Source organism: Perca flavescens, chromosome 7, assembly GCF_004354835.1.
Source record: "Perca flavescens isolate YP-PL-M2 chromosome 7, PFLA_1.0, whole genome shotgun sequence".
Classification (NCBI taxonomy): Eukaryota; Metazoa; Chordata; class Actinopteri; order Perciformes; family Percidae; genus Perca; species Perca flavescens.
Window position 1 is genome coordinate 37877429 of NC_041337.1, and position 10125 is coordinate 37887553.

Consider the following 10125-nt stretch of genomic DNA (forward strand, 5'->3'; position numbering starts at 1 on the left):
GATACAGCACTCAGTCCTGTAGGGACACACACACACATATACAGCAGATTTAATATTGTATACTACATTAATTCCCCATTTTATATTTCAGTTACACCAACAGCGTCTGCTTTCAAAAAGTAATTTCAAAAACTCAAAAAGGCCTATTTCTCTAAAACATTGTTCACAAATGTGTCTAAATCTGTGTTAGTGAGCACTTCTCCTTTGCCGAGATAATCCATCCACCTCTCAGGTGTGGCATATCAAGATACTGACAGCATTATTATTGCACAGGTGTGCCTTAGGCTGGACACAATGAAAGGCCTCTCTAAAATGTTCAGTTTTACTGTATTGGGGTATTCGAGGGGGTGGGAGGTCAGTATCTGGTGTTAGGGTTAGGGTTCATTCCTCTCTCTTGTTGTCGTAACCATCTTGAGTGGGCAAATGCTCACATTAAATTGCATCTGGCACTTTGGAGAGGTGTTCTCTCCACAGATGAACCCTAACCCTAACACCAGATACTGACTGGTTTTCGGACCCCTGACCTGACTTTGGTTGATCATGTCAGCTGTTCTGTTTTACATGTTGTATTGTTATCTCTGTAATGTTTATCTCTATTGAGGCAGATCTGAAACCATCTGACTCAACTGGACATCACTTTGGCTCAACGTCTGTTGTCCTTTTCATTGTTATTTCTTTAATAATGTGTGTCTGTGTGTGTCTGTGTGCCTCCGTGTGGGTGTGTGTGTGTGTGTGTGTGTGTGTGTCTGTGTGCGTGTACGCGCGTGTACGTACGTGTGGCAAGATGGCGGCAGGTTGCAGGTGGTGTGCGGGTTAACACCAGGGCTGCCGTTTTCGTAAAATCTACCACACCCGTTGTAATTGCCATCGTTAATGCAATAGGTGCAGATATGATATATTGGCAACTTCTGTGGACTATGTGTTTGATCGCGACAATCAAGCGAGCACATAAACAAGCATTGCTCACGGGGAGAATCTACCTGAAGCCGTTGTTACCTGACGATCCTTACCGTGAACACCGGCAGAGGAGTTTACGAACCATGCCTTCCAGCAGTACGACCGTCCGCTGTCTCAACAACATTGTACGGCTTTCCAGATCCGTGAGAAAACATTCAGGGACCGCTTGAACACCAGCCGGCAGCGTGAGCAGAAGTTTGTTTCCTCCAGCGATCCAGCAAAGTGGATAAAGCTCACAACACTGCTTAACGGGATATTCTTCAAGAACGGAGTTTTTACAGCGGAAAGCCACAGTGGTAAATCTTTCGGATTACAAATCCTGAAATACGTGGCGAGAGTCCTGAAGAAGTTCCCGCTGATTCGGCCTCATCCCGAAGTTTTAACACAGACTACAACAGCTGACTGGATCCGCGAACAGCTGAGGTACCTGCGTGAAACCGTCTTGTCCTCCCTGGAGACGGGAGAGGTAACCTGTGGCCGGCGGAGCAAGAAGGTGAGCAGGAATAAACTCGCACATCTTTGGCAGCATAAAAGATCTAAAGCGATTCAAATCATCCTTAATAATAGTGAGTATCCTGATCCTCCACCCTGCCCTGATGACATTAAAATCATAGAGACTTACTACGATAAAAAATGTCTAAATCAAAGGCGTAACGAAGATCTCCCACCCCCACCCTGGTACCTGAACGTGCCGCCACCTAATCCAACGTTTTTTCCTGTAACAACCCACTTCACATATGAAGAGGTAGAGACTGTTTTAAATGGCCTTCCCAACAACAGAGCCAGTGGCAAGGATGGTGTGACATACGAGACCCTTAAATCCACACAGTCATGTCAGATTTTAACAACAATCTTTAATGTCTGTCTTGAAAATAAGAGAGTACCAGATTCCTGGAAAGGAGCATTAGTACATCGTATTCCAAAAAAAGACAACATTCCTGAAGATCCATCAACATGGAGGGATATATCCCTCCTCCCAACCATCTACAAGGTATTTATGAAATGCATACTGGCCAGAGTCCTCCCTTGGCTGGTGGAGGCCGACATCTTATCCACCAAGCAAAAGGCATACTGTATATCAACAGGCAAGGTATGAACGAACATGTGTTTTGCCTAAAAACAGGAATTGACGACTTTAAGCATGAGTCCTGCAGCTTGCACTTAGTCTTTTTAGACTTTAGAGATGCATTTGGGACTCTACCGCACAATGTCATGATCAGATCATTAGAGGAAATACAACTACCCCAACTGTTCATTGACATAGTGAAAGATGTGTACAGAGACTCCTTTATTGAAGCAATCTGTGGAAAACAGTTTACTCACCCAACACCACTTCAAATAGGCATTAAGACTGGCTGTCCATGGAGTGCTGTTAATTTTATAATTGCCATTAACCAATGGATAAAGTGGATGTGTCAGTGTGCCCCCCCTCATGCCATCTCTCCCAACCCAGTACAGGGCTATGCTGATGATGTCCAGATAGCCTCCAGAGATGAGAGCATAATTACAAACATGCTCGCCAGGACAGATTCCTTTCTGGAATGGTTCAGGTCTGGAGATCAAGGAGACAAAATGTGCTGTTCTGTACGAGAGGGGGAGTGGAGGGAATCGATGGTATCATTCAAAAACTGATAAATGCCCTGAGTTCGCAATAGCATCAAAACCCATACGTGTATATTCTCTTCATGAGACATACAGCTACCTTGGACATAAAATCAACATTGCAGGAGAATGGAAAGAGCAAGTAAACACCATCTTGTCCGAGTTTACATCCAGGTTGGACCTGATTGGCTGTTGCCCACTGCCTCTGACTATGAAGCTGGAGGCCATCAGACAGGTAGACCTGGCAAAAGTGCAACATCTGTTCTCCAACACTCACATCCAGCAGAAAGTTCTGAATGAAATGAATAATAAAATAGTGAGTGTAGTGCGAAAATGGTTTGGACTCAACACACACAGCACTCGTGACATTATCTTCCACCCCCAGTGGGAAGGGGGACTGGGAGTACCAAACATAGAGTGGATCTACACCAGCATGAGGATTTCCCATCTTCTGAACATGCTGAACAGCGACGATAAAGATGTTCGGGAGCTGGCTCGATCCTCCCTGTTTCTGGACCTAAGAAGACGCAAGGTCCCATTAGCCAGGGAGTCTGATCCCCACTTCCTAGGATTCAAAAGAAAAAACAGTGGAAAGCTTGACACCCACTCTGCTGGTTTTGGGGTCTGGTCGGACTGGCCAGATCTGAATGACCTCTGTATCAGAACAGGAGTGTCACTGGAGTGGGTGGGTCTGACTCTGGGACTGTGATGGTCTCAGAGGACATTATAACTGACCCTCACACTGTCGTCAAGGCAACAGCCACATATGGTGGTCACAGTCACCTGCTAACATCTGCCGGTGCCCGGAGAACTCTGATGGATTTACACCAACATCAACAACAACAACACTGGACCGGACTGAGACTTCAGGGGAAACTCGCATGTCTTCCCTCTGTTGATCACTCTGTGTCCCACTCATGCCTCAACAACTCTGCACTCAATGAGGACATTCTCACATTCACAGTAAAAGCCAGATTACAAGTCCCTACTTGACTCAACCTCTCTATCTGGTTTCCCACAACCCAGGTCCCTCATTGCTTGCATCACACCTGAGAACATATCACTGAAACTCTGTCTCACATCCTAAATGGCTGCCATGCCTACAAAGGTATGTACATAGCACGTCATGACAGAATAGTAGATCTCATAGTGAAAGACATATCAAATCACTTCCCTCCCTCAGTAAGAATGTTCAAACATCATCAGGTAAAACCATCCATGTTCCCCCATTGCAGTAGTAATCCTAGTAGTAGTAGTAGTAGTAGTAGTAGTAACCCTAGCACTCTCTTACACCTGGTGGCCAATACACCAGCTGTAGTTATTATCAAGGAGGAGTCCAGGGAGGTGCATGTTTTAGAGGTAGGCTGCAGCTTTGATTCCAGCATGGAGGAGTATTTCTACACCAAGCTAGTTAAATACCAACCACTCCTAAACACCATCTCAGAGCTGGGCTATAGGTGCACACTACTAGTCTTCATATCTGGTAGCCTAGGAAACACACACAGGCTGGTAGTAAGAGGGCTGCAACAACTTGGGATGACCAAAAAGAGGGCGAAACAGCTTGCAAGGTACTGCGCCATATCTGCTATTAATGGCAGCCGCCACATATGGCGGAGACGCTGCTACTTATACCCTTAAGAACTGAGTATTGTGCTACTTATACCCTTAAGAACTGAGTATTGTGCTACTTAGATCCTCGTGATGTGAGTTTTGTGCTTGTTGAGTGATATTGTGAAAATATGCTGTGTGCCACTGGTCCATGAGTTGTGTCTTGTATTGTACTGCATCTGTAATATTTGTGTCCCTGTATTACTTTCCTTTATGTGGACATAAATAAATGGTCAAAAAGTGTTTGTGTGTCTGCGTATGTGTGTGTGTCTGTGAGTGCCTCTGTGTGTGTGCGTGTATGTGTGTCTGTGTGTGTGTTTCTAATGTGCCGCTGTGTGTGCGTGTGTGTGTGTTTGTGTATGCGTGTCTGTGTGTGTGTTTCTGATGTGCCGCTGTGTGTGTGTGTTTGTGTGTTTGTGTGTGTGTGTATGTGTGTATGTGTGTCTGTGTGTGTGTTTCTGATGTGCTGGTGTGTGTGTTGTGTGTGTGTGTGTCTGTGTGTGCCTCTGTGTGTGCCTCTGTGTGTGTGTGTTTGTGTGCGTGTTTGTGTGTTTGTTTGTGTGTAAGTGTGTGTCTTTGTGTGTGTCTGTGTGTGCCTCTGTTTGTGTGTTGTGTGTGTGTTGTGTGTATGTTTGTGTGTCTGGCTAGGGAGTGTATTATGTAAATGATGGGTCCCCACAAAGACTGTCTCTGTGCCTCTGTGTGTGTGTGTGTGTGTGTGTGTGTGTGTGTGTGTCTGTGTGTCTCAAGCCGTATCTCAATGTCAAGGATCCTTCCTTGGTAGGACTAGTCCTTCCAAGTCAGGTCCTTCAGAAGCTAGGCCAGGCTCCTCCTTAGCATTTGGAGAACATGTCCAATGGAACAGGCTAGCAAGAGCACGTCATTGCGTGCTCTTGCGTTATTGAAAATGTTTCGCCGCCTTCACTTCCGCGCTGCATTTCAAAACACTGGACGAAATGGACGTGAAACTTTGAACTGTGCTGTTCAATTTTTTTTGTTGAGATGGAGAATATGAATCAGCGTCAGTCTGCTTGCAGGAGGAGAATATTCTGTCGGCAACTTTGCCGCAACGTGCTTCTTTTTGCCTCTTTGTTTTCATTATTCCGGCCTCTGTTGTATCAGTCAGTCACTCCCACAAACAGCAGCTTTCACACCGGTTAGTGCCATTTAGGGGCGTTTTCACACCTGAAGTTTACTTTGGTCTAAATCAGTTGGTGAGTTCGTAAACTTGGAGCAATTTGCCCTCGGTTTGGTTTGGTTTCACTCCTGGAAAAATCCAAGTGTACCAAAACGCATCATTACAAATCACCCTAGAACGTCCACTCCTTTTATTGGTCGGATGTGTTTGGGGGCGGGAGCAAAAAAGTAAATACAGGAAGAAGCTCCTGTGTTCTGGACTTATTTCTTGCATCTCCATGGTCAAACCAGCTAATTTTATTAAAATGTTCCAACATTGTTTCGCGAGAGACTTTACTGCGTCTGATCTGGTCACCGAGACTTCGCTCTGCTCTGCCAGCGTCTGTCTCCAACTTTAGCGGCAGCTGGTTTGACCACGGAGATGCAAGTGACAGACGGCTTGTCTCAGACACTAGCTCAGACTGTTGAACACACCTGACTACAGGAGACATCAGCTCAGACTGGAGGAGTAAGTATAGTTTGGTGCGGTTCAAGTACGGATTACGTACTCATCACAAACGAACCGCCCCAGAGTTGGATTGAAAGCGTAACGAGACCACCTCTTCCAGCAGGTCTCGGTACGCTTGTTTGGTCTGCTTTTGGTGTGCACCCGAGTGTAAATGCCGCGATCTCACCTTCCCTGACGACAAACGAACTCTAGTGCGATTCAACCAAACTAAACGAGGCAGGTCTGAAAGCGCCCTGAAGTGCTGTACAGCTGACTGAGCAGCAGAAAATAAGATGGCAGGAATAAGAGCAGTAAAACAGCTGAGTGGTTCATCAGCATCGCTGTGGAAAGAAACACAGTAAAGATATATTATATTATATAATAGAGATTGGACTTGTGCATGTTCACGTGCACACATCTTACAATATAAACAGAACATGTGTGTAACCTGAGGAAAATTCATATGCAGAAAAACAACAATATAATCTTGTTTTTCAGATTGTTTGGTAGATTTAAGGACATTTCTTATTAAAGTAGAGAGACTCTTAAGACATAAAGTTATTCATTAGTTAGTTTATTGAAGTGGTTCTTTATATCTCAGTGGATTTATTGTAAATGTTATAAAGACAAGAATTACAAATGTGGATGGATGGGAGGTTGTATGTTATGCTGCCTCTACAATTCTCTCTGCTTCATTTTCAGGGTCAAATGTGACTTTTGTCTTCATCAACACCTACGGGACATGGCCTGAAGCCCAGAGCTACTGCAGAGATCACCACACAGACCTGGCCAGTGTGAGGAACATGGCAGACAACCAGAAGGTAAAGGACACGGCTGGAGGAAACTGGGTCTGGATCGGCCTTTCCAGACTCCTGGAAGTGGTCAGATGGAAGTACCTCCTCATTCAGCTTCTGGAAGAACGGGCAACCTGATAACAACAACGAGACTTGTGTGGCTGCAGACTTCAGCCAATCAGGAGCCTGGGAGGACGGGTCCTGTGACATGGAGAGAGCGTTCATTTGCTACGGTCCAGGTGAGTGCTAACCCGGGATTCAAACAGCTTTTACATTTAGATTCAGGACAATAGAGATGTAACGATATACTCAACTCACGATTGGATTCAGGATTTTAAGTTGATGATACGGTTTTCTCAAGATGTTTTTAACAGAATGACTAAAAATCTTCCTTTATTTCTATAAACTGCAAAACAACCGATGTGTCCTCTTATCAAAAGTGACTCTGAAACTGTATTTTATCTTAAAGAACAAAGTTAGATGTTTAAAACAAATCCCACATCTAAATAAATAAATTAATAAAAACAAATATCTTCAAATAAATAAACTAAGAAGACATAGAGACGTCTGAAGTCAAACAAGGTCAATCTAAAGTAGATTACGCTCTAGGACGTTTAAAAACTGCATCAACATTCATTTCTTATCTCAACCGGTTGTTATCTTTACACATTTACAGTTTTTTTCACTTTGCTACTAATTTCAGAACCTTGACGTCATTTTTCAAAACTCTAGACACAAAACTCAAAATTGTAACGCAGGCTGTCCAATGTTCAAAACATTGCATTGTGCATTAATATCTTTAAAGAAATCTTGGACCTGTACAATCATTGGTTCAATGATTGTGCAAGTGCAAGATTTCTTCTGAAGTCGTTGATGCTCAAAACTTGCCTGGCAACCCAGACCCCCCACTATCAGCCAAATGCAGTTTCTGGCCAATATACAGAATCATCCATAGATACTGTATTCTGATTGGTTCATGCTCCACGCTAACTGGTGACAATGAATCTCGTTATCTTGAAACTTTCATGATCTAAACATGGAATATTGTTTGTCTGTTTCCGTACGACTAGTCATTAAGATTAAGGCAACAGTTACTTATCATTTTGAGCAGTTGTATAATTGATAGTTAGATCATTGTAATGAAATTAATAGACAATCATCTGAAATGTAATGTGTAAATTGCCTTTTGAAATAGTAGTACTTTGATGTTAAGTTGTGTCATATTGAACAGGTGATATTTGTTAAATGAATAAATGATCTCAGGTTTATGTGTATTGTATCCAAGCAGTTGAAACAAGTGTTAGAGATTTGAAAAAAATTGTATTTTGATCATTGGTTGTGAGTTTTGTGTCTAGAGTTTTGAAAAATGACGTCAAGGTTCTGAAATTAGTGCCAAAGGGATTGTAAAAAACTGTATATCCATATTTAACCATCGTTACCTCCCTAGTTCTAACCCGGGGTTCTAAACACCAAACATCAGGTTGTGGAGAGCGAATGTGAACATGATGATGTGGATCATTTCCATGGAATAGTTGGTAAAGTTAGCATGCAGTGGTGATCAGCTGCAGATATAGGCGGACTGGCAATCCCAACCACATGGTCGTAGGTGACTTCAGGCAGGTAGCAGAGAGACTTGGTCCAGCAGTATCTATCGGGCTCCACCATTGTAAAAAGATAACCGGAAGAGCCATATCCCCCACTCAGAGACATTCTTCCGGTCTTCAATTGTTGGCAATCTGGCAGTTCTGGCAAATGCCAGTAGGGCCGATGCACAATTTGGCTGCTGGAAAAAAGAAAACAAATGTGGCAACACTGGCATTTCACACTAGTAAATATGCAAGACTGTACAGCTGCAGCCTGGAGCCTCCTGTCTGGTGCAGTCAGGCTTCTACTTTTCAAAATAAAGGCTTGCGTGTGGTCTGCTATGTCTTTGTTCTTTGGTGTTTAAGTATGTAATAATATGTTTTAAATATGCAAGCATTTCCATTCTATTCTAAGATGGTGCCATGGTAGTTTATTTGAAGGTTTAATGAATTGCACCAGTGTGTGTATTATTTAATTATGAAAGCCTTTACGTGCACCTTATGCTGCTGCTGCTATAATCTGGCAAAAAGGGACGGTAAGGGACAGAATTGCCGGGGCCAAATTTTTGTCCGCAGATGTCAAATGTGAGAATATTAACTAGTAAAGTTTCCCTTTTCTGCTTCTCTTTGCATCTTTGTTTTCATCATTCAGGCCTCTGTAGTATCAGTCAGTCACTCTGACAAAAAGCAGCTTTCACACAGGTTAGTGCCATTCAAAGAAGAAAAATCAACCTGATAACAAGAACGGGAAAGAGGCTTGTGTGGCTGCAGACTTCAGCCAATCAGGAGCCTGGGAGGACTGGTCCTGTGACATGGAGAGAGCGTTCATTTGCTACGGTCCAGGTGAGTGCTAACCCGGGATTCAAACAGCTTTTACATTTAGATTCAGGACAATAGAGATGTAACGATATACTCAACTCACGATTGGATTCAGGATTTTAAGTTGATGATACGGTTTTTCTCAAGATGTTTTTAACAGAAAGAGTGAAAATCTTCCTTTATTTCTATAAACTGTGCAAAACAACATATGTGTCCTCTTATCAAAAGTGACTCTGAAACTATATTTTATCTTAAAGAACAAAGTTAGATGTTTAAAACAAACCCCACATCTAAATAACTAAATTAATAAAAACAAATATCTTGAAATAAATACACTAAGAAGACATAGTGATGTCTGAAATCAAACAAGGTCAATCTAAAGTAGATTACGCTCTAGGACATTTAAAAACTGCATCAACATTCATTTCTTATCTCAACCGTTTGTTATCGTTACACATTTATATCCATATTTAACCATCGTTACCTCCCAAGTGCTAACCCGGGATTCTAACCACCAGACATTGAGTTGTGGAGAGTAAATGTGAACATGATGATGTGGATCATTTCCATGGAATAGTTAGTAAAGTTTGCATGCAGTGGTGATCAGCTGCAGATATAGGCGGACTGGCAATAGGCCTATGTCACACTTCCTGTTTTTTACTTTGAGAGAGTTCATTTACAATCCCAACTTCAGGCAGGTAGCAGAGAGACTTGGTCCAGCAGTATCTATCGGGCTCCGCCATTGTAAAAAGTTAACCGGAAGAGCCATATCCCCACTCAGAAACATTCTTCTTGTCTTCAATTGTTGTGTGACATAGGCCTATCTGGCAATCTGGCAAATCTGGCAAATGCCAGAAGGGCCGATGCACACTTTGGCCACTGGATAAAAGAAAAACATACAGCAACACTGGCGTTTCACACTAGTTTGACAACAATATGCAAGATTGCAGCAGCCTGGAGCCTCCTGTCTGGTGCAGTCAGGCTTCTACTTTTCAAAATAAAGGCTTGTGGTAGTGATAGTGGTCCGCTATGTCTTTGTTTGTTTAAGTATGTAATAATATGTTTTAAATATGCAAGCATTTCCATTCTATTCTAATATGGTGGCATGGTAGTTTATTTGAAGGTTTTATGAATTGCT